This window comes from Rutidosis leptorrhynchoides, chromosome 9 (assembly GCF_046630445.1).
Source record: "Rutidosis leptorrhynchoides isolate AG116_Rl617_1_P2 chromosome 9, CSIRO_AGI_Rlap_v1, whole genome shotgun sequence".
In the NCBI taxonomy this organism is placed as follows: Eukaryota; Viridiplantae; Streptophyta; class Magnoliopsida; order Asterales; family Asteraceae; genus Rutidosis; species Rutidosis leptorrhynchoides.
In genome coordinates this window covers 126,069,138-126,094,265 of record NC_092341.1, presented here as the reverse complement: position 1 = coordinate 126,094,265, position 25,128 = coordinate 126,069,138, and positions in this window count along the sequence as shown.

Below are 25,128 nucleotides of genomic sequence, written 5' to 3'. Positions count from 1 at the left end.
TAAAGTCTATAGTGAATAACTTGCTCCTTACTCTAAACCCTTGCAGACAATAGTTTCTATCATCCTCTGATCTTAGATATTCTGAGATATTATCGTACCTTTCATTATAAATATCCTCCATATTTCTGGAGATATTTTTATAACTATTCTTATCTGAAATCATTAATCTTTTCGTGCTATCAGTATTACATCATATAGAAACTGTTAGTTTCTATATTCTGTAAATTTTCAAGCTTAAAATATGAATGTTATTGTAGTAATGATGGGAACTGATGCATGAGTTAGTATAATATAATGACACTTGATCAACGTGATTATATTACAGTAAGTCATGCTGAGTTTCTAAATGAAACGTGATGATTCACAGATCATAACGTCATCATGTGCCATGTTACATAACTCTTTCATCCTACTTAACTCCGTAACAAATCAAGAAAATGTATTCTTGATGGTTCTATCTTCCGTGATGTTGATAAATTTGAAAATCAAATCGTGCTATCACGTTCCTTCATGCTTAGAACATTATAATCATTCGAAACTCTATATCTATAAATTCTGGACCATTATTCGCTTGACTTGAAGTCGGGAAGAGAAAACAAAAGCATAGAGCTTTGAAATATAAGGGAGAATATAAAGTCCGATAACAACACATAAATTACAAACCGTGTATATCAATGTTTATCGCAACATAAAGACACGGGAGAATTAAAAACATTATAATCCCGAGGGCGAAGTAGAAGAAAGCAGATTCCTCTGGTGGAAGTTGGAAAAGGAGAATGATTGTTGCGATAGTAAGGATGAGGACAAGGATCAGAACTGGATTAATCATTTTCAGAATCTTTTGGATGTATGAACTAAGAAAGAAAGTATAAGAATGGTGAGAATAATGGAAAGGAAGAGCTTAATTTATACTGGAAATATCAGACGTAGTAATCGGGGCAGATCACCGTATTTAATTAAAGAGATCTTAATTTCCATAAATCCCGAAGAATCAGATTTTATAGATCTTCAAGATTTTCTTTAAATCCCTTAAATTCCGGAATTCAACCAAGGCAATGTCAAAAGTTAAGACGCGCCTTATTTTCTAAATTCAAACCTGACTACGTCAAAAGTTAAAAACAAATCTTTGTTTCTCATTTCATCCTTTTGTGAATAGCTTCATTCGCACTCTTCGAATAATTGAATTATTTTTATCCATATTACTCAATGATGATAAAACTCAAGTTATCAACTCATATTCGTCAGGAAAACATATTTATTGTTAGCTATGACGACCTCACTCAAATTTCGGGACGAAATTTCTTTAACGGGTAGGTACTGTGATGACCCGGGAATTTCCGACCAAATTTAAACATAATCTTATATGATTCGACTCGATAAGCAAAGTCTATTAAACCGAGTCTCATTATGTTTGAACTATTTCATGATAACATTTGACCTTTAACTATTTCCGACGATTCACGAACCTTTAATTGTAACTAAGAATGTAAATATAAATAATTATATATAAAACTAATTATATTAGTATTAATGAACTATTAAGTAATTTTGTTATTATAAAAGATAACATTTAATAACTAAAGATTTTCATTTTGAATATATATAGTATATTGTATATAAATGATTCAAACATATTTTACCAACGTTATCAAAATATTAAATGTACAATGTTATACTTTGTAGTTAATTGTTTAATATACATAATTAATCATCTACTCAACATTTAAAACATGATTTTATATATATGGTAGTATACATATATACATAAATATAACTATATATATATGATTTTATACATAATTATTATATTATGTATATGTAGAAATTTATAATATATCTATGATGAAATAATGTACTATTTTAATAAATATATATAATACTTACATATATAAAACATTTATATTTTTCATAATTACATACATAAGTATAATATAATTAGTATGTAAATAAATATTATAATATATTTATATTAAAATGCATAAATATATAATATTCAGTATATGTTACAATACATATTACATAATTATTAAATATTACATAATAATAGATGATATTAATAAATTAAATTTAAATACAAATATAGTTGTTGTAGTAATGTTATTTGTATCGTCAAATATCAATATTTGTATTCATAATATCACTTTATATCATATAAAGATGAAATTGGATGTATAAATTAGATTATTATTACTAATATTATTATTATCGATAAAATATTAATATTATCATAATTAGTATGGTATTATTATTATTATTATTATTATTATTATTATTATCATTTTTACAATTATTATTATCATTAATATTATATTTATCATTATTATTAATTTTATTAATATTATTAGATATTAATAGTATTGTTATTATATATTATTATTATTAATTAAAAAAAACAGTAGGGATCTATATTATACGCTTGACCTCTGTATCCTTTATCTCTATTATTATTATTTTTTTTGTTTCTTTCCTGCTCCAAACTCGTGAACCTGTGTTGACATTTTCTCCATTTTTTATCAACCGATCTCTATTATTACAAAATGATTATGTATAATTGCAAATCAAATAAAAAGGAAATCCAATGGGATTAAAGAGCACAGCGATATTTTTTTTTTTCTTCTTCTCTGCACGCTCCAATTTTTTTTTCTCTTAATTCAATTTCGAATAAAGTTTCAAAATCTAAAAATGCAGAAAGGTTAGAAATCTTTCTTTGAATCTATCTGCAAAATCTCAACTCTCAAATCTTTATATCGATCTTGAATTTTGAAGTCAAAGTTTAGTTTAAAAAAAGTCAACAATTGTTCTTGAGACAAATTCGCGTTCGTGTATATGTTTCTGATCAAATTGACGATTCCAGTAGTTTTTATACATGTTTAGAAAACTATTTCGTGTTATAAACATTATCTATAATGTTATCTATTACGAAATCAATTTTTTTGTTTTGTTCCAAGAACCGACGCTGCAGTAGGCCTTTAGTGTTTTTTTTTTTTATTTTAGAACCCAAATTATTTTTTTTTCTGTAATGTTTTGAAGCTTTAAAAGGAACCCTGATTTTTTTTTTTTTTGGTTATTGATGTTTTGTTGAATCCATGAGACTTGTGGAGAAGAAGAGGAATAGAAGAAAAACAGTTTATATATAAAATTTAAATTCGATATTAGTACAGAGAATCAGAATTGGTGGGATGGTCGAGAGTGTTTACGTGTGAGCATGTGGTCACGAGATCGAGTCCAGAGGACGGTAGTTTTTTTTTTTTTTTGAAACTCTTTTCATGTGAGGTAGTTTTCTTTTCTAATTTTATTATTGTTATTTTATATTAATTATTATTAGTATTATTATTATTATTGTGATTGTTTTGATTGTTATTGTTATTGTTATTGTTATTATTAGTATCATACTTGTTATCATATTTGAAAGTATTATAGACATTACTATTATTATTATGATAGGTATTAATAATATTATTATTAGTAATAAACTTATCATTTTAGTATTTTATCATCATTAGGATTATGATTATCATTATTATTATTATTATGAAGGAAATAAAAATATATTATTATCATCAATATTAGAATTTGTACCGGTTTATAAATAATAGTATCATCAGTACATTTACAATTAATAATATCATATTTATCAGTATCATCATTAATATTTACTAGTATTATTATGATTATCATTTATCATTTTATAAATATTAGAACCCTTATTATTAACATAAGTATGGTATTAGTATTAATATTATTTTAGAGTTATTATTATTAGTATCATTAACAGTTATCATTTTCATTTTTTTTGCTATTAGTATTATCATTATTAATAAAATTATTATTATTATTAGTAAATCATTATTATCTAAATTATTATTTTAACAAATAAATCTTTTGTACACTATATATATACTTATGGTATATACTAGGATTGTATTAATAATTCACATAACAAACTAATAAAATTTCATAAATACAATACTAACCACAAATATATGTATATAAATATATTAATGTCACTATTTATATAAACGTAAATCATTATAGATATATATACATAAAATTGATATATATATATATATATATATATAAAATATAACTTAAAATATAATATAAGTATACGTTTTAAAATAAAGGTTAGAATAAATTCTACAAAACTATAATATATAAATAATACATATTAATAAATGAAATTTTGTAACTTACATTATACGTATTAATATATACACAATTGATATAGGTTCGTGAATCCGAGGCCAACCCTGCATTGTTCAATGACGTCATATGTATTTTTACTACAAAATACAGTATCGTGAGTTTCATTTGCCTTTTTACCCTTTATATTTTTGGGCTGAGAATACATGCGCAACTTTTATAACTGTTTTACGAAATTGACACAAGTACGTGAAACTACATTCTATGGTTGGATTATCGAAGTCGAATATGCCCCTTTTTATTAAGTCTGGTAATCTAAGAATTAGGGAACAGACACCCTAATTGACGCGAATCCTAAAGATAGATCTATCGGGCCCAACAAGCCCCATCCAAAGTACCGGATGTTTTAGTACTTCGAAATTTATATCATGTCCGAAGGAGGATCCCGGAATGATGGGGATATTCTTATATATGCATATTGTTAATGTCGGTTACCAGGTGTTCAATCCATATGAATGATATTTTTGTCTCTATGCATGGGACGTATGTTTATGAGAAATGGAAATCTGAAATCTTGTGGTCTATTAAAATGATGGAAACGATTGTTTAAGTTAAACTAATGAACTCACCAACCTTTTGGTTGACACTTTAAAGCATGTTTATTCTCAGGTACGAAAGAAATCTTCCGCTGTGTATTTGCTCATTTTATAGATATTACTTGGAGTCATTCATGGCATATTTCAAAAGACGTTGCATTCGAGTCGTCGAGTTCATCAAGATTATTATCAAGTCAATTATAGTTGGATATATTATGAAATGGTATGCATGCCTGTCAACTTTCGATGTAATGAAAGTTTGTCTTTTCAAAAACGAATGCAATGTTTGTAAAATGTATCATATAGAGGTCAAGTATCTCGCGATGTAATCAACTGTTGTGAATCGTTTATAATCGATATGGACTTCGTCCGGATGGATTAGGACGGGTCTTCACATAATTGGACACGAATTAGGGATTTGGTAGTCCCCGGGATTATGCTCTTGGTATCGGGTTGGGTTATTGAGTATTAACACGTGTTGTGTAATTTGATTATTATTACAAATGTTTTTGTAAGGTGTCATTTGGGTACCAAGGGTCATTGTATGTTGTTAAACGTAATGTCATGATATTATGTTTTTGGTTAAAACAGAGTTGAAAATATTGTGTATTAATGGGACCTAACTTATAAAAAAATGTGCTTCGTTTTTGGTAAACAGATTTGGGGTCGTTACAAGTGGTATCAGAGCATTGTCTAAGGAAATTGGGTGACCTTGGAATAAGTGTCTAGTCTTAGAATTATTGGCGGTTATACATTATTTGCGGGGCTTGTAGGAATACAGGTGGGTTTGAGATTTGTTAGTGCCTTAGAGTAGATGACTAACTAGGACTTGTGCTTGTCCAATGTGGGATTATGTGGGGCCTTATTACGTGTGTAAATTAGTGCCTTAGATTGCTAGTGCCTAATGTAAGTAGGCGAACTTGGATGTTGTTTTAGTGATAGTCACCTAGGTTGTAGGTTGACTTGTTGTTGCGGTGTACTTGTGTCTATTTATTATTATATTATATATATATAGATATACAGGTATCTATTAGTGTGATGTCCTAGAGACGAATCTATGGGAGAGATTCGGATGTTTAGCGGTTTTGAGTGATCAAGTTCACGATGAGGACTTTGGTCATTCAGGTACTAGGAGTTATCGCGTGTTATTTTGTGTGAATGTTGCGTGAGTCCGGGTAAAGTACTTTGCATGACCATGTGGAAATAGTAAGGTACGCAATTGTAATAGTGACTGATCACCATTATTACAAAAGTGTATCTTAACACCAAGCATGACATGACGAGTACCGAACGGAGGAAACGTGGCATGGTTGGGGTAGAATCGGGACGAGTTAGGAATCTTTTATTGGTTCCTAGGATATAGTGGTCTCGGGTGATGTGCTTGTTGTCACATCGGGTTCATTGTGATTCGAAAGTGTTACGTTGGTTTCGGTTAGCTAAGGTAGGTGAGAAAATTCACGAGCTTGGTGCGTGCTTAGTTACCCTAAGTAGTAGGTGTACTATTGAGATTGTCGTTGGTTGTAGTTACACATCGTAACTAGGATGACCGACTTATGTGTGCGTGCGTGTGCGACTAGGACTTGAATTCCGTAATGGAATGCGACAAGTCAAATGATTCTAGTTTGGGGTTACACTCGGTAGAGTGTGTGGTTAGAGAATCGTGTAAGGATTCTAGTTGTGAGTCGCCTTGGAATTGGCGAATTGAGGAGTCTTCAGGTCATTAAACTCATGGGAGTGGGACCCGTATGATGATGTTTGCGTTAGTGTGTTGGTGTGTTGTGGATTATAGGGTAACATTCCTAACGGAATACCCCTTGTAGTTGTGGTTGCGCCGATATGTGGAAGGGAGTTAGACTTGGTGTTCTCGAGCATCTCCTTAGTGTTAGATGAAGGGCTTCATTAGGCTATATCGTTTGGCCTTATGGAATTGCGGGTAGCGTGTGATCGCTAGTAAATTTTTATAAGATAATAAACCGTAAGGTTGTCGGGTAGGTATGGCTTCTGGTCATTATTGTGGAGAGATGGGTGACATAGGGTGTATGGAACCTAAAGATCGAGTTTCTAAATCTTGGTGGATTGTGGTGGGAGTCTGCATGTGTAATATTCAACTCCGGTGATGGTGTGATCAACTTGTGCTTAGGGTGCCCGTGAGTTATCCTTGGAAGCAGCGGAGATTACAATAGTGATCAACGGGTGATAGTAATTCGAAGATTACGAAAGTCGAAGTTTAAGGGCATTGCGTGAGATACTTCTTATGAAGTGACGGATGAGCGAATCTTGCTGGTGATGGACTTAATGTTCGGTTAGGCCGAAGGTTATGATGAAGTGTTGATATTGCAGTTGATGCAATTATTGTGTCGGATTGGTCACTCTTCCCCATGAGAGTGAGCACTTGTTGATAAAGGTTCGTTGGGTGGAAGGTCGGGTGATCTCGACTGCGATGCATGACAGATTAACATTGTAGCATATGCTTAGGCTTAGAGGCGTATGTAAGACTTGGGTGGAGTTCGCTTTGTGAACGATGAAGGGCTGTTAGTTGTGGTTTTTGGTATAAAGGTGAGACGTCGTCGCGCGTACGACACCTCTAGTGATTGTGTATGACGGCTCTGAGAGCCTATAATGAGTATGCGGTGATTCGGTGTTTATGATAAATGATGAGAATGATCATGTGTGTTGTGGAATGGTAATTCCGCAGGATGTTACCATCTTGGCGGTAAGAATGTGGAGCTGAACCCTAAGTGGGGAAGTTTTTACTGCCGCCCGAGGAAGCTCCGGTGGTGTCATGTATAGTGAAGTGTCAGAGTGTACCGTGCTAAGCCTCAATAGGTATTTGGAGTTCCTAACGAGGAAGAGTGACGGGTTGTTGATGTCGACTCGAGATCGTGCATTGCGATTGTGAGTTACAATTTCGGAATGTTATGTGTGAAGATTATGATGATGAGATCGATGGAAGTGTAAGTCTTCTTATGTATGATGTTCGTGTAGTACCAATGTGCGCTATGACTGTATGAGACCAAATATGAAGTTTGAGATCTCGGAGTGAGAGAATTAAACTGTCGTTGTAGGTGCTCTCGTAGTGAAAAATCTGGGTTGTCGTGAAACTCGGATAGTATAATTGAATGGGTACGAGTTCATTATTGCAAAGGATACTGTATTTTCCCTATCGAGAAACGTGATCGTGGAAATTGTCGGTGGATTATTTAACTTTATGGACGATTATGAGGATGAGAGTGTCGATTGTGATTGTCTCACATCGAGACACGCGGATGTTGTTTGGTTGTGAGAGTGTGTTCCCTAGTGAGGCGACCCGTTAGTTGCATTGAAATGTTGAGGCCATCCTTAACGGACGGTCGAGGCAAGAGGATTCACCAGGCAATGGTGAATATTTCTGTGGGTCGCGTGACGAATTGCGAATTATTGGGGGTGATAATTCGTTGTTAACAGGATCCTAGTACATGAATAGTTTCCATGCTAGTACTAGGAAACCGTAATTGTAAGGATGTGTTGGAGGGTTTAGGGGAGAAACCCTGTATAAAGTGTTGGTGTTTCGTCTACCTCGTGGTGTATTATTGTCGTCCTGGATTAATCCAGAGACTGATGGTCGTGTGCGGATCGATTGATGGGAAAGTTGGTGTCCCTAGTGTGATTATTTGGTGATACCGAAATTTATTTGTTAAAGGAATGACCTGTTGGTGGAGACGGGGAAAGTTGGTTCTTGATTCAGATAACATTATTGATTGGCTTGTTTACGGGTCGTTGATGTACGGAGGTTTGACGCGTCATAAATCCTTCTCGATTTGGATTAACGCAAGACTTGGTTCACGATGTAGTGAATTTAGTAGATCGCGTTAGGTGTTATAGTTATGGATGTAGCTTGTTGCGAGTTGTAGTCGAGAGAATTTGAAAGAATATAAGGTGTTTTCCGTATTTCCTACGTGGGCATTTTGGACGTTGAGCGTATGAGATACTGCTGGTTGCGGTAATGCACGCTAGTGATTATTAACGTGTGGTAAGATATTCGGGTTAATGGAAAATTGTTATGAACATCGAGTTTGGATTTGTGTCGGAGGACCATAGAGTGTGGGTCCGATTGGTTAAGTGACGGAGATCACGAGGACGTGATCTAGTTTAAGTAGGGGAGAGTTGTAAGATCCTGAATTTTGTGCATCAGAAAATGTTCCTGAAAGTGTCGGTAAATGTGTGCATCAGGAAGTGCCACTGAAAGTAAACCTAACACTTATGCATTTTCAGAATTTAAACCAGAACCAGAATCTGTCAACTTCAGTCTCTGAACTTCTAAGAATTGGTATCATCGCGTTTTAAGCGGGTTTATCGCGTTTCAGTCTGTTGCGGAACGCGACAGACATGACCAAAATGCGACAAGCTTAAAAACCCAAGTCCTGGTCACATCATCGCGTTCCAACTGAGTTTGTCGCATTTGGGGTGTCGCGAAACGCGACCAGATGTCGCGAAACGCGACAGAAGTGCTGAATGACCATTTTAAACTCATTTTTGGGGTTTAAATTGGGGGTATTTGTGTCTTTTCACTTTAAGGACGAGTTTTTTTTCCTCAAAACTGATCAAGCCTTATCTCTAGCTTATTTCTCACCCCCACAAACACTCTCATCCATTTCTAGAGAGAGGAACCCATTTTAGAGAGAGAGAGAGAGAGAGCTTGGTTTGAGGAAGAAGAAGAGTGAATCGGGTCAAGTCGTGAGAGTTAAATTCGTTCCTAGGCTACATTTTGGTAGTGGTGGTAAGTCCTAACTCCGATTTTCATTGTTTGATTCTTATTTGGGTTAGGGTTTATGTTAGTGATGAGTTATAGAACCCACTTCTTGTGAAATTTGGGGGGTTTTGGGTATTGTTAGTGTAAGTAAACCCGATTATTGTGGGTTTAGGGTTTGATAACGAATTTGGAAGTATTTGTCACGGATTTGGGTGTTATTCAATAGTTTGTAAGTGTATTGGTGGTTTTGATATTCTTAAGAACAAGTTTACTAGTCAAAATGGGTGTTGAATTGGTTTGGTGTCAAAATTAGTTTTGAATCAAGTTTTGGTGAATCAAGTATGTGAATACTTGATTTAGGTGTTAATTGGTGTTTTGGAAATATAATCACTAGCCGTTAGTGATTATGGGGCGTTTTTATGACTTTGGTCAAAATGGGTAAATTGATTTGGGTCAAACTTGATGATGACACTAGTTTTGGTCAAATGAATGTTAAACACTTTTGTTATGTATTAAATGGCATTTTTGAATGAAAGTAAATATGGGAAGTGATTTTGGGTTAAAATGGTATTTTTAACATAAGTCAAACGTGGTCAAAAGCAATATGGGTCAATATTGCACGTGTTGGGGTTTTTGGTGTAATTGGCGTTTGAAATGATTACTACCTAAGTAGTAATTTAGTGTTAAGATCTAGGTTTGGTCAAATTTGTGTAAAGTATGATTTGGGTTAAATTTTACTTTGTTGTATTGGTTTGAAATACCACCCGATGTGGTAATTGGTTTGTGTCCATTAGGTGTTAAATGGGCGGATTTTGGCGAGCAAGGTGTGATCCCTCGGCTAAGGGATGTTTGTGTCAGGTTCTCTTTTAGAGAATGGCTATTTATGTGGATATTATACCTATGTATGATATAGGTGGTTACTTGCTCGAATTTGAGGACAGAGATCATGTTGTACATGACTTGTACGGGCAATTCCAAGGTGAGTGGAATAATTATACGTGTGTGTATATAATGTATTTATTTGTGTGGGATGCGTTGTGGGATTTAAGTTCGGGCGTGCGATACCACATCGTGTTGGCATGGGATGAGGGTTTAAAGTTCGGGCGTTCGATACCTTATCATCATGTGTGGCATGTGATATGGGTTTAAAGTTCAGGCGTTCGATACCATATCATATGTGTGCGTGGGCGTGAAGTGTGGGTTTAAAGTTCGGGCATTCGATACCACATTTCTCGTGACGGGTGGGTTTAAAGTTCGGGCGTTCGATACCACCCAAGGGACTAGTGATGCATACTAGTGGCGTCTGCGTGGCTAACGGTTCATTCGCGAGAATCATTCCCTTTGGATTTTGGATAACCATGGTTATGTGTTGTAGTTTTAGCATATTATATTGTGAACTATATGCTATTGGTGATGCTAGCTATTTCTGAATTGAGGGTACTTTAGTATGCATTGTGATTGCATGGTTGTTGAGTTGCTAGCTCGTATGCGGTATTTGTGTAAGTGTATACAAGTAAGTAGATTATATAGGTATATGTATAATTATTGCATTCACTAAGCTTTATGCTTACCCCTCTCGTTGTTTACCTTTTTACAGAGATTGTGATTGTGAAGTTTGTAGCGACCCGTCCTAATCCACCTAGACGAAATCATGAACATTTGGTCCCATTGCGAGGTAATGTCCTAAGTATGCCATGAGCGACTCCATGTAATATCTTTAAAATGGGCAAATGCAAAGCGGAAGATTTCTTTCATACCTGAGAATAATTATACTTTAAAGTGTCAACCAAAAGGTTGATGAGTTCATTAGTTTATCATAATCATTCATTTTCATCATTTTAATAGACCACAAGATTTCCAGATATTTAATTGTACACGTAACCCGAGTACAAAATAATACGCGTAACCCGCAAATTAAAAATCATTCATATGGTGAACGCTTGATAACCGAACTAACAGGATGCATATAGAATATCCCCATCATTCCGGGACTCTCATCGGATATGATAATCAAAGTACTAAAGCATTCGTAACCCGAATGGGACGTGTCAAGGTCCATAGATCTATCTTTAGGATTCGCGTTAATTAGGGGCCATTTCCCTAATTCTTAGGCTCCCAAGCTAAAAAGGGGCATATTCGATTTCGATAATCCAACCATAGAATGTAGTTTCGATTGCTTGTGTCTATTTCTTAAAACATTTACAAAATCAGCGCATGATTCTCAGTCCCAAAAATATATATTGCAAAAGCATTTAAAAAGGGAGCAAATGAAACTCACGATACAATATTTTGTATTAAAAATATGCATACGACGGAACTGAACAATGCAAGGTTGGCCTCAGATTCACGAACCTATATCATTTATATATATGTTAACACATATAATGGTAATCGAACAACTTTATATATATATATTTAGTTATGTATTAGGATTAATATTCATATATAATTTTATTAATACTTATAATATATCATAATGCTTATTTGATATATGATTTAATTAACGTTATATCAATATAAATAATATTATATTAGTTAAAACATATTATTATTTAATATTGGTATACATAAATATATTTTTATATAAATATCTTATGTTTGCAAAAATTAATAATTGTAATAATACTAAGTTAAGGATAATAACAATAATAATAATGATAGTAATAATAGTAATAGTAATAATAAAAATGTTACTTTTTAATAATGAAAATTTTAATAAAGAAAATGATAATTTTTAATAATAATGATACTAATAATGTTAATAATAATAATAATAATGATAACAATCATAATAATACTGATAATTATATTAATACTAATACTATTGTTAATGTTAATAATAAAATAAAAAAATTTTATTAATCTTTTTAATACTAATGATAATAATATTAATAGTAATAATAATAATAATAATAATGATATTACTAATACTAATTAATTGTATGAATGATACTAATAATTATATTTTTAATATTTGTAATAACCTAATAACAAAAACAATAATAATAATAATAATAATAATAATAATAATAATAATAATAATAATAATTATAATAATAATAATAATAATAATAATAATAATAATAATAATAATAATAATAATAATAATAATAATAATAATAATAATTAGTAATAATTAAACTACCTCAAAGAAGTAGCCCTTAAAAAAATGCCCAAGTCCGGGTTTGAACCCACGACCTCCCGCTAACCCGCTAACACCTTTAACCATTCCTCAAAATTTGTTTTTTTGATATGATCTGAAGACTAATTTTATTTAACCCGTTTGGCCCAACCTACTTCTGCCCAAAAGCAGGAAAGATCACGGCCCAACACGAAAAACAAGTATTCGGCCCAACAGGAAAATAAGATTTCGGCCCAACAATAAATACCATCTCGGCCCAACAATAATTGTGGCCCAACAATTAAATAAAGAAGCTGGATAACAATATCATTGTGTTCGGTTTATCATGTATCACCACGTCACTTTGTGACTCATTATGTCGGCCAACAGAAAAAGGAACAAAAAAAAAGTCTTTATCAATTTAATCGTCTTCATCAATCATGTACGTTCCCTAATTCTGTTACTGTTGCAGTAGTCGAAGATTACAGTAGGTTTTCTTCGTACAGGAAGAAGAACAGAAAGGTTCATCATCATTATAATTATGTCAATAAACACCACATCTATTCATCATCAATTGTTTCATCATCAACTATCGTCGATCGTTAATCATCATAAATTTTCATCATCGTTAATCATTATCATCATCATCATTGATTAATTAAGCGTACAGTAGCAGTAATTTAGGAAGTATTCGACCGATGGTGATGTTGTTTGATTGTAACCGAAGTGTATTCAGAAAACAGAAAACGAAGGCAACATCTTGCAAGTGGTGTTGTTGTGGTGATAAATCAAAACAACAAGTTACAGCAAGAAAGAATTTATTCCCACAGTTGCAAGTGATCAGAACAGTAGATCAACAAACAAAAGGAGTTGCAGGCTCTTATGAGTAATCGTGTACAGTAGCAATAATATAAAATGGGTTATGATGGGTTGCGATTGAGACGAAACAGAAAATGGTACGCAACAGCAGTGAACGAAAGGGTGGCATTTTTTTGGGGGTTGGTTTTACAACTACAACAATAATTGTATGGTGGTGATGGCAGTTTGATAGTTGTGCATGGTAGAGTGGCCGGTGGTGTTTCTTGGTTCATGGTGGTAGTGATTGTAATAGATTGCATGGTGATTGAGGAAAATAAAAACAAAACAAGGTGGTGTTGGTGATGGTTTCAGCCTACAGTAGTAACCGAAAGGTGGTTTGTTTATATTAAGCACCAAAAATAGGCTACAATAAATAGAAGATAAAAGGAAATAGATATGGGTTTCGAATTGCATAATTGAAAAGATAGTGTAAGTGTGGTGGTTTGGCCGAACATGAATACAATTAACAGCAGTTTTCGAGTAAAGCAGAAAGTATGCAGGAGGGTTCTATGGTGATGATTAATGAAGATGGTGATGGTGATGGTGATGGTGATCAAAGGTGGTTAAAAGGGGTGGTGTTCATGTAACAAGATTAATGACTTGCAAATGGGTTTCGGTGGTGATGTTTTATAGAGATCGATGATGAAGATAGTTGAGTTATGTATGTAGCAGTTGCAAGAGACTAGTTTGATCAAAAAACAGAAACAAGAGATAGAAGTACACTGATTTTTTTATGATGATGGGAGATGATAGTTCAATTATGCATGTAATGATATATCGAATGGAAACATGATTGAGTAGGTAAAATAATATATGGATCCTTGCAGAAGTCAAAAAGCATAATTAAAAGGTAGTATAATGTTTGTTTTATTGGTCACGTGAAGAAGAAATAAAGTAAAGAAGGGAATCACTAATTGTGATTGTGAGTGTACTGTTGGACAAGAAAGAAAAGTAATGTAGTCCTATCCCTTTGTGTTTTTGGGTTGATATCAGACAACAATTTGGTTTCCTTTTGTCCTTTATTTTCGTTATTTATTCTAATTAAATTCATATATTGTAGTTGAGCATGTGCAGTCATAAGTTTATGCACTATGTTACATAAAGCTAAAAATGGTACAGGTTTATATCATAATTCATAATTATAATATATATCTATCTAATACAAGGCAACATGTAAAGAACAATTTAACAATCATGAACTAAACTTTTGTCTACCACTCATGTGAGGTTTGTTTGCTTTTATGTAGCCTTATTATAACATGAATAAAGATACTAGCATTATTGAACGATGAGTGATTGATAATCAAAAACAGTATCAATTAAAGTATCCAATCGTATAATAGTAAAGCCATCGTTGGTTTGTTTCTACCGAGAATTTGCACGGAGTATTATAATTCAACTTAGAATATTTAAATATATTTTTAGCAAGTCAAATATTTATATAACTTAATTACAGTCCAACGTTTATTATTAAATTTTCATAATTTTGTATTTTAACTTGTTTAGTATCAATCAAATGACAAACGAGTGCTACTATCGTTTACTAAATAGATTCGAAATCACAAAATATATATTTAACATACTTTATTTATATATATAGATATGTTTTAAATAATAATTGTCATAATATCATATTTTTATTTTGTTTTACATAATTAAATTTAATAACAACAACATATAATATTTAATATTATATTTCAAATTATTATTTATATATATATATATATATATATATACACACACACACACACACATAACTATTTACAAATACTTGTTCATGAATCGTCGGGAATGGTCGAAGGTCAATTGAATATATGAAACAGTTCAAAATTTTTGAGACTCAACCTAACAGACTATGCTTGTCGTGTCAAAAATATTAAATCGTATCGAGAGTTTGGTTTAAAATTAATCAAAATTTTCCGGGTCATTACAAAGTTAGCTAGTCGTTAGACTAGACGCATAGGAGTGCTTGGGCTCGATGGGGTAGCTTTTGGATAATTGGGCGTGGATGGTGGATTTGGTAGTCTCCGGGATTATGCTCTTAGTATCGGGTTGGGTTATTGAGTATTAACACGTGTTATGTAATTGAATTATTATTACAAATGTTTTTGTAAGGTGTCATTTGGGTACCAAGGGTCATTGTAAGTTGTTAAACGTAATGTCACGATATTATGTTTTTGGATAAAACAGAGTTGGAAATATTGTGAATTAATGGGACCTAACTTAAAAAAAAAATTGTGCATCGTTTTTGGTAAACGGATTTGGGGTCGTTACATTAAAGTCTTATATTCAAGTGCTCATGACAAATGTATACTTTTATGAAGCTTTCAAAGAAATCGTATCGCCTAACTTACGATAAATGTTAACAAACAATTATTACACTAAATACTATTTTTCAGACTGTGTTTTATGCTACTTAAACATGTGGGTTACGAACTAGAAACTAGACATGATAATGTCAACAAATATTTGAAACAAAACCTTTTTGATGTCCTACTCAGTTGAAACTTGACATCTCTGATTACAAACAGTTTAATACTTAGCATTGGCTGTATGCAAACTTTTGGACATTAAACCTTGGTGGTTTATACTGATAAATGTTTACTGATTTCTGAATACTGTTTTTCGGATACCGACTACTGATAAACGATTTTGATAACTGATTTTCGATAAACAATTTATGGAAACTGTTTTATGAAACATATGATGAACTATTACTTAAACCTGTAGATTCAATCAACTTTATGTTGACCCGTTTTGCATGTTTATTCTCAGGTATTAATTGCTTCCACTGTAGAATATTGTTGTTAAGTAAAAGCCAAGCCAAGAACTGGGACCAGAGTTAATATTCCATTAGTGTGTTCTGACAGGGTGTAATAGTTGGTATCAGAGCTTTGGCTATAGGGAACTAGGATGCATTAGTGTGTCTAAATGTAGGGCGCATTAATGGGTATAGTCTATAGCCGTATACCTTGGATGACTATTATACACCATGCTTGAACTGTTTACTTCACTATACTACATGTTGGGCTAAGCATTACATCACATACAGATACACCCTATACCCATATGATATGGCCTTGGACTAAATACTATGTCACGAACACATACGTATACACGACGAGAGATTTAATTGACTTAAGTTGACTACGCCATCTTGTACTTATGGAGTAATGTCGAATGGAAATGTGAGATAGCCTAATGTAATGACCGGGATTACATTACGGTAACTCATATAGAAGTTCCCACATCACAAAATAAGGAATTAGGAGCGGGTCAAGTAGTATTACTTGGATAAATACCGTTTAGAACATAAGTTGTATAATCTCAAATATGAGTGGAAATTTATACTGTGCGAATTAATTGTTATTATAACCTATAAAAAGCATGTAATCATGCCACAACTCATCACTAATCGACACTGTCCATCACCATCAATCACTACTTGGCACTACGAAGTCACTGCTTGGAACATACTCATCATCTCATACCACTACTCCTTACTAATTATCGTTGCTAACTACTACTTAACGCCACCCCTCACTGCTAGTCTCGACCGATCACTACTTCTCACTGATTGTCATTACTAGTTACTACTAAATGCAACCCATTGCTACTTACCACTACTAAATACTACTCATTGCTACTTACTACTACTGAGTACTACTCATCACTACTAGCACCTCCACGATTCACTACTAGCTATTATGCATCACGACTCATTTCTGATATATCTTAGAGGATGAATTCCCTGTAACAGCCGTACAATCTGTAGTAGATATTTTCTACTTGACTTTCGACTTACGTATCATACCGCCACCCGTAGTGTCATGATTTTGCTTTCCAATACTAGTCTACCGGAAGAGGTATTCACACCCTCCCTCATAAAGGGTATTCCGTTCTCCTCTCCCACCGATGTGGGACAAGTCTAATAACTCACCCTTCTTTCAACATCAACTTTAATAAAGTTTGTCACCAGTGTGTTCCTACTCAACAATCATAATATTTATATCCTGCTGACACCGGTGCTGCTAGAAGCTTTATCGCTAGAGAATTCTGTCACAAATTTTAGAATCCAATATCTTCCTTAGATAATGTGTACTCTATAGAACTATCAAACTGGTAAGTTTTGACCTAGTGATTGGAATGGGCTGGTTATCTGACGACAAAACTGAAGTTGTTGTGGCCAGAAGGCTATTCAAATTTCTATTACCGAAGGCAAATCAATGATGGTGTATGGAGAGAAGATAAATACACCGTTGTGTTACATTAAATGCTCGAAGGTCCAGAAGTACATGCGATAAGGATGTCTCGCATTCTGGCACATGTGAGAAAAGTTGAATCAGTAGTTAAGAGACCCGAAGATGTCCCAACCGTTAGAAATTTTCCTTAAGGTCCTTTCGAGAGAATTATCATATCTTCCACCGCATAGAGACGTAGAATTTCAGATTGACTTAATGCTGGGAGCGGCGCCTATAGAACGCGCACCATATAGACTTGAACTTTCTGAGTTGTAAGAATTATCTAGTCAGCTACAAGAGCTTTTAGACAAGGGATTCAATTTATCGAGTTCTTCATCATGGAGAGAACCTGTGCTCTTTGTTAGGAAGAAGGATGGATCTATGAGAATTTGTATTGATTACAAAGAACTGAATAAGCTGACTATCAATAATAGATATTCGTTACCGAGGATCGATGATTTGTTTGATCAGTTGCAAGGATCAGGATGTTACTCTAAGATTGATATGAGGTCAAGTTACCATCAGATGAGAGTAAAGGAGACAAATATACTGAAGATAGCATTTAGAACACGCTACAGACATCATGAATTTATAGTAATGTCATTTGGATTGACGAACGCACCGGCAGTGTTCATGGATCTCATGAACCGTGTGTGTAAGCCATATCTAGACCAGTTTGTTATTGTGTTTATTGATGATATCCTGGTATATTCTAAGAATGAGAAGGAACATGAACAACATCTTCGTTTGATACTTGAGATGCTCAGGAAAGAGCAGCTGTACGCGAAATTGTCGAAGTGTGACTTCTGGCTACAAGAAGTTCAATTTTTGGGTCATATCGTAGGCATTAATGGTATTCAAGTTGATCTAGCAAATATAGAAACGGTCAAGAAATGGGAGACACCTAAGTCGCCAATGCATATTCGGTAATTCTTAGGTCTCGTCTGTTATTATAGGAGATTTATTGCGGGATTTTCTACTATTACCCGACCGTTAACAGCATTGACTCACAAGGGTAAGAACTATGAGTGGACTGAGCAACACTAGTCTACATTTCAGTTGATAAAATAGAAATTGACTAATGCTCCGATTTTGTCTTTACCCGAAGGGAATGAGGATTTCATGATTTATTGTGATGCTTCACGACAGGGTTTTGGTTGCGTGTTGATGCAACGGAAGAAAGTGATTCCCTATGGATCACGACAATTGAAGATAAATGAACAGATTACATGACACATGATTTGGAACTTGGTGCTGTGGTCTTTGCATTGAAGATGTAGAGACACTACTTGTATGGTACTAAGTTTACTATTTTCACCGATCACAAGAGCTTACAACATATGTTCGATCAGAAACAGCTCAACATGAGGCAGAGAGGTTAGGTAGAACTACTGAACGACTACGACTGTAAGATTCGTTATCATCCTGGCAAAGCTAATATTGTCGCAGATGCCTTGAGTAGGAAAGAGAAGGCTAAACCTCTTCGAGTTAAAGCGCTAAATATGACTTTCTGAACGAACCTTACTTATCAGATACGCGATGCACAAATTGAAGCATTGAAAGAAGGGAACATTGTTACTGAGTCACTTAGAGGATTGGATAAGAAATTTTTCATCCGAGAAGATGGAACCCAATACTTCATAGACAGATTTTGGGTACCGAGATTAGGAGGATTGAGAGAGCTTGTATTAGAAGAGGCTCAAAAGTCATGATACTCAATTCATCCTGGATCAGACGAGATGTACCAAGATCTCAAGGTACATTATTGGTGACCCAACATGAAAGCTGACATTGCTACTTATGTCGGAAAGTTCTTGACTTGCGATAAGGTCAAGGCTGAACATCAGAAACCATCAGGTTTACTGACACAGCCAGAGATTCCCCAATGGAAGTGGGAATGTATTACCATGGATTTTATCACAAAGCTACCGAAAATGGTGGGAGGTTACGACACCATCTGGGTTGTTGTGGACCATCTCACTAAGTCTGCTCACTTTCTACCTATAAGAGAAACCGATCAGATGGAGAAGTTCGCATAGATTTACATAAAAGAAGTGGTTTCCTGACACGGAGTGCCGATATCCATTATATCTGACAGAGACAACAGATTTACATCTTGATTTTGGCAAACATTGCAAAAGGCCGTGGGAACTCGACTTGATATGAGTATGGCGTATCATCCACAGACAGATGTCCAAAGTGAAAGAACCATCCAAACTTTAAAGGATATGCTGAGAGCATGTGTTATTGACTTTGGAAACAGATGATATAAACATCTACCACTGGCAAAATTTCCATACAACAATAGTTATCACACGAGTATTAAGGTTATGCCTTTCGAGATGTTGTACAAAAGGAGGTGTAGATCACCGATATGTTGAAGTGAATTAGGGGATACTCAATTGACATGACCCGAGATTATTCACGAGACTACTGAAAAGATTGTACAAATTCAAGAGAGTTTGAAAATGCTCGAAGTCGACAAAAGAGCTATGCTGATATTCGAAGGCGACCTCTAGAATTTCGAGTTGGTGACAAAGTTAAGCTAAAAGTATCAACTTGCAAAGGTGTAATACGTTTTGAAAAGTGAGGAAAGTTAAAGCCTAGGTACGTTGGACTATTTGAGGTCATTGAACGGGTTGGACCCGTAGGTTATAGATCGAATCTACCTCAAGAGCTTAGCAAGATTAATGATATGTTTCACGTGTTAGACTTGAAGAAGTGATTGCCAGATGAGAATCTGGTAATACCTTTAGAAGAAATACAAGTTGATAGTAAACAACATTTCATGGAGGAACCTGTTGAGACCATGGACCGTGAGGTCAAACGTTTAGAGCAGAGCAATATATCGATTATTACAGTTCGGAGTAATGCACGTAGAGGATCAGGATTCATGTGGGAACGTGAAGGCCAGATAAAACAAAAGTATCTACAACTGTTTCCAGAAGAAACAACTCCAGCCAATGTGCACTAAATTTCGAGACGAAATTTCATTAACGGGGGGATAATGTAACAACCCTGTTATTTCCGTTAAGCTTCGTTAACTGTCCGTTAAGTTATTTAACAGAACTTACTTGAATTTTGTTTATTTAATCTAATTAAATGAATACTTGAGTTTATGAAGAGCTACTAAGTTTAATATATAGTTATATTAGCGGGAAAACCTATTTCATGTTTTGAAATACTGAGTAAACGATACGGTTTTCAAAACTACAAAAGGGGTCCCGTGAGACTGCGAAACGTTCGATTCTTGATCAAATAATTATTTTTAATAATTATTAACTTTAAGAAAAACAAATTTAATTTATTATATATTTAATGAATTAAACTTAGTGGGATGCGTTTTAACGATCGGTTGACGTTCCGTGACTCGGTACGGTTAACGGCAACTAGAAACGAACCACACTTAGCGTACTAGCAAGCCAAAACATAAAGTAATTCACTTTTATTAATTATTTTATTTAATTATTATACTATAAAGATACTTTTAATTTATTAGAAGTTTTAAAAATTTAAAACGCGTAGAATTCGCTATAACGATCAGTTAACGTTCCAGTTTTCGTTTTTGGCCAACGACACCTAACGGGCTATACAAGGAATGATCTAACTAGTCAAAATATGAAATGCCCCATTCATATTACTTATAAACGTTTCATATTAATTGATTTCTTTGTGAGGTTTTGACCTCTATATGAGACGTTTTCAAAGCTTGCGTTCATTTTAAAATAACCATAACCTTTATTATTGAATAAAGGTTTAAAAGCATAAGTTATGATTGTCGATCAAAGACAATCTCCTCAAAATACATGTATTTTACACACACCATTACATACTTGTCAACAATATATTACAAATACAATTCCCGAATGCAAGTTTATTTATTTAGAAAAGCATGATGACTCCAAATCTTGACGTTGAGTAAACATGCAACAGCGGAAGCTTTCTAATAATCACCTGAGAATAAACATGCTCAAAAAGTCAACAAAATTGTTGGTGAGTCATAGGTTTAGTTTCTATATAATAATCATAACATTTAATAAGCCACAAGATTTCATTTAATTAAATGCGCATGATCATTACAACTGCAAAAATCATTCATACGATGAGTCGCCTGGTAACCGACCTTAACATAGAGCGCTTAAGATATCTGGCATCATACATTCCACTATTCAAATGTATGACAAGAACCCTTCGAAGTACTAAAGCATTTCCACTATTCAAAAATGGGGGTGGTTGGTGCCCGTAGATCTACCTTTAGGATTCGCGTCAATTAGTGTTTTTCACTAATTCTTAGGTTACCAAGCATAATAATAATAATAAGTACAGATATTCGGTATAACAAAACAATCGTAGAATGTAGTTTCATGAACTTGTGCTTATTTTGTAAAATATTTATAAATTTGCATGTATTCTCATCCCAAAATAATTTAGATAGTAAAAATGGGACTATAACTCACTTGTGATGATTTTCGAATAGATGGTAATAAAACTTGGCCTTTGACAAATTCACGAACCTAATAATAATATTCTTGTGTCAAGATATATATATAATTAATATTCCATACTTATGATACTTGTGATAATTTTAATTGTCCATTGTTAGTAGTCCAATATTCGTAGTCCAATAGTCCGATAGTCCAACAGTATATATATATATATATATATATATATATATATATATATATATATATATATATATATATATATATATATATATATATATATATATATATATATAAATATAAATGCGTATATATTGTGTTAGAATTTACTAACACTATAATATATTGTCTTAATATAATAAGACACATAATATGTATATTGTCTAATCAATCCGTGACCCATTGTATGCATGTCTCAGGCTCGATCACAACTCAAAGTATATATATATTATGTTAGAATCCACTTCGACCCACAACTAACTCGAGATTACTGCCAATGGTGTCTTATAGTTCGTTCCAATAATATATATAGAAGAAGTCAAAATGATATGTCAAAACTTTGTATACGAATCCACGGTGATCAAGTCATATATATATATGGTGCCTTACGATCTTTATTAAGACTATAATATATTGTCGTAGAACTTAATCACGACTATTATAAATTTTATTTCCATAAGTTCGGGAACAAGACATGTATAAATACATGTAGGATACAAGGTAAGTTAGCTAGGATAAGGTTAGCATCCATTTTTATTAATCAAAACCGTAGCTAAAAACAAACAAAATTATCAAATTTTGTTTTACCCATAATTTCTTCGTTACAAATCCGTTTTGAGTGATTCGACTTGCCATAGTTTTGTATCGAACCGTTATTTATTAATATAAATAGAAAAAGTATATGTTTATAGTTAAAAATACAGCTTAGGTGTCAAATACAAGAAGATAGTCATATCCGTCGTAAGAACAACATCTTGATGACTCTTTTGAAAAACATACTTCAAATTAGAGTTTAACCATGGATTTTGGATATATTTCATATCCATATAAAATAAGATTTTTCACCAAAGGAAATCTTTTAATTCACTGTTTAAGATAGGTTTTTAAAATCAGACCCAAAACAGCCCCCGATGATCTATGACGGCGTATGTTCAGTTTTAAGGTGTTCTTCGTGTTTACAAGTTTTATATCCTTATGTTAGCTTGACATACTGTCATAATACATGTGTTGAAGTATTTTAAAAGTCAAGTTAGAAGGATTAAGTTTGTTTGTAAACAAGTTTAGAATTAATCTAAACTATGTTCTTGTTGTTGTAAGTTATAAACTCATAAGAAGATAGCTATATGGATATGAATCGAAAAAGATTATGAATAAGGTGACTATCTCAAATTAAATGAACAAAGTTGTTGATAAAATAAGATGATAATCTTGTGATCAAAGATATCCTTGTTGGCTTGTAATCCTTCGAGTAGAATCATAGAATGAACAAAAGTTCGAATAAGATTTCTATCTTGAATTAAGATAGTTATAAGTATATGAATTGAACCAAAGCTTATATATGATTCTTACCTTGATAAATAGGAGTAGATGAGTTAACAAAGTGTTCTTGAAGCTAGTTTATGATCAAAGTGAATGAAGATTTTCTAGTACTTGAAGTATGTGTGTTTAAAGAGTGTTTAAAGAGTAAGAAATGGAGAGAATACTTGAAGTTCTTGTGTGTGAGTATTATGAGAGTGAAGGTAAGTTAAATAGCTGATATGAAGAGTAAAAAGAGTGTTAAAAGTTGTGATTCATGTATATGGTTAAGAGACTTTATCAAAATTTGGAATATAGCATAATAATGTAAACTAGAAGTTAAATGTTGGTTCCCACAAGTCTCCATCATGTTTATCCTTGGTATATACTCATAGTATTTAAGTATGGAAGCTGGGTATGATACGGGTGTAAATACCGAATGAATACGAATAGAATTCTTGATGGAATTGAATGAGATTATGAGTATAGCTATCTTTGTTGAGTATAAGTATGTTAGTATATATGTTTAAGTCTTTCAAAAGTGTATTAATACATATTAATACAATACATATACATACATTTTAATTTAGAAGTTATTACAACGTTAATCGTTATATATATGTATATAGTCTTGAAGTCTTTAAGTTAGTAATCTCATTTTATGTAATTAACCAATTGTTAATATATGTAATGAGATACTTAAATATCATTTAAAAATCATGTGTATATATTTATATTCATATATACGTCATTAAATAATTATTACGAATTATGACGTTCGTGAATCGTCAGACAGACGGGGTGGCCAAATGTTTGTATAAAATTCATTTCAAATAACTAAGTCTTAATGAGTTTGATTGCTTAACATGTTGGAAACATTAATTATGTAAATATTAATCTTCTATATATTAACAGAAAAATCCGGGTCGTTACAAAATAGGCTCAAGAATCCCTTTTAACTTCCCTTGGCCAAAATCCCCTTAAGCCCACCCTTTTGGTCTTTTAATTTGGCCCAAGCTTGTGTTTAAGGCCCTAAACCTAATCCTTATAAGCCCTAACTTAGAAAAATACATTCAATCCTTCTCCATACCCTAAAGCCACAAAAATTTTCAGCCACCCTTGCCTCTCCCATCGTCGATCATCATCATACACATAATCCCCATCAATTTTGCTCATTTGCTCTTGCAATCAACACGAACGTTGTTGCTTTTATCGTCCTCTACACATTGATATAAGCAATTTGATCTCTAGAGGTATAAAACTATAAACCCTAATCTTATTAAATCTGATTTTGATCAATTATGTAGTGTACAAGGGGCTAGTGCTCAATTGATTGCGATTACATGTGTAATTAGTCATTAAATTGCTCGATTCGTATGATTTGCTTGAAAACCGAATTGTTTTGCATGATTAGAGAAACCTAACTTTATTGAATGTTAAATATTATTATACATATTTGAATCAAAAAACTAATAATTTTAGG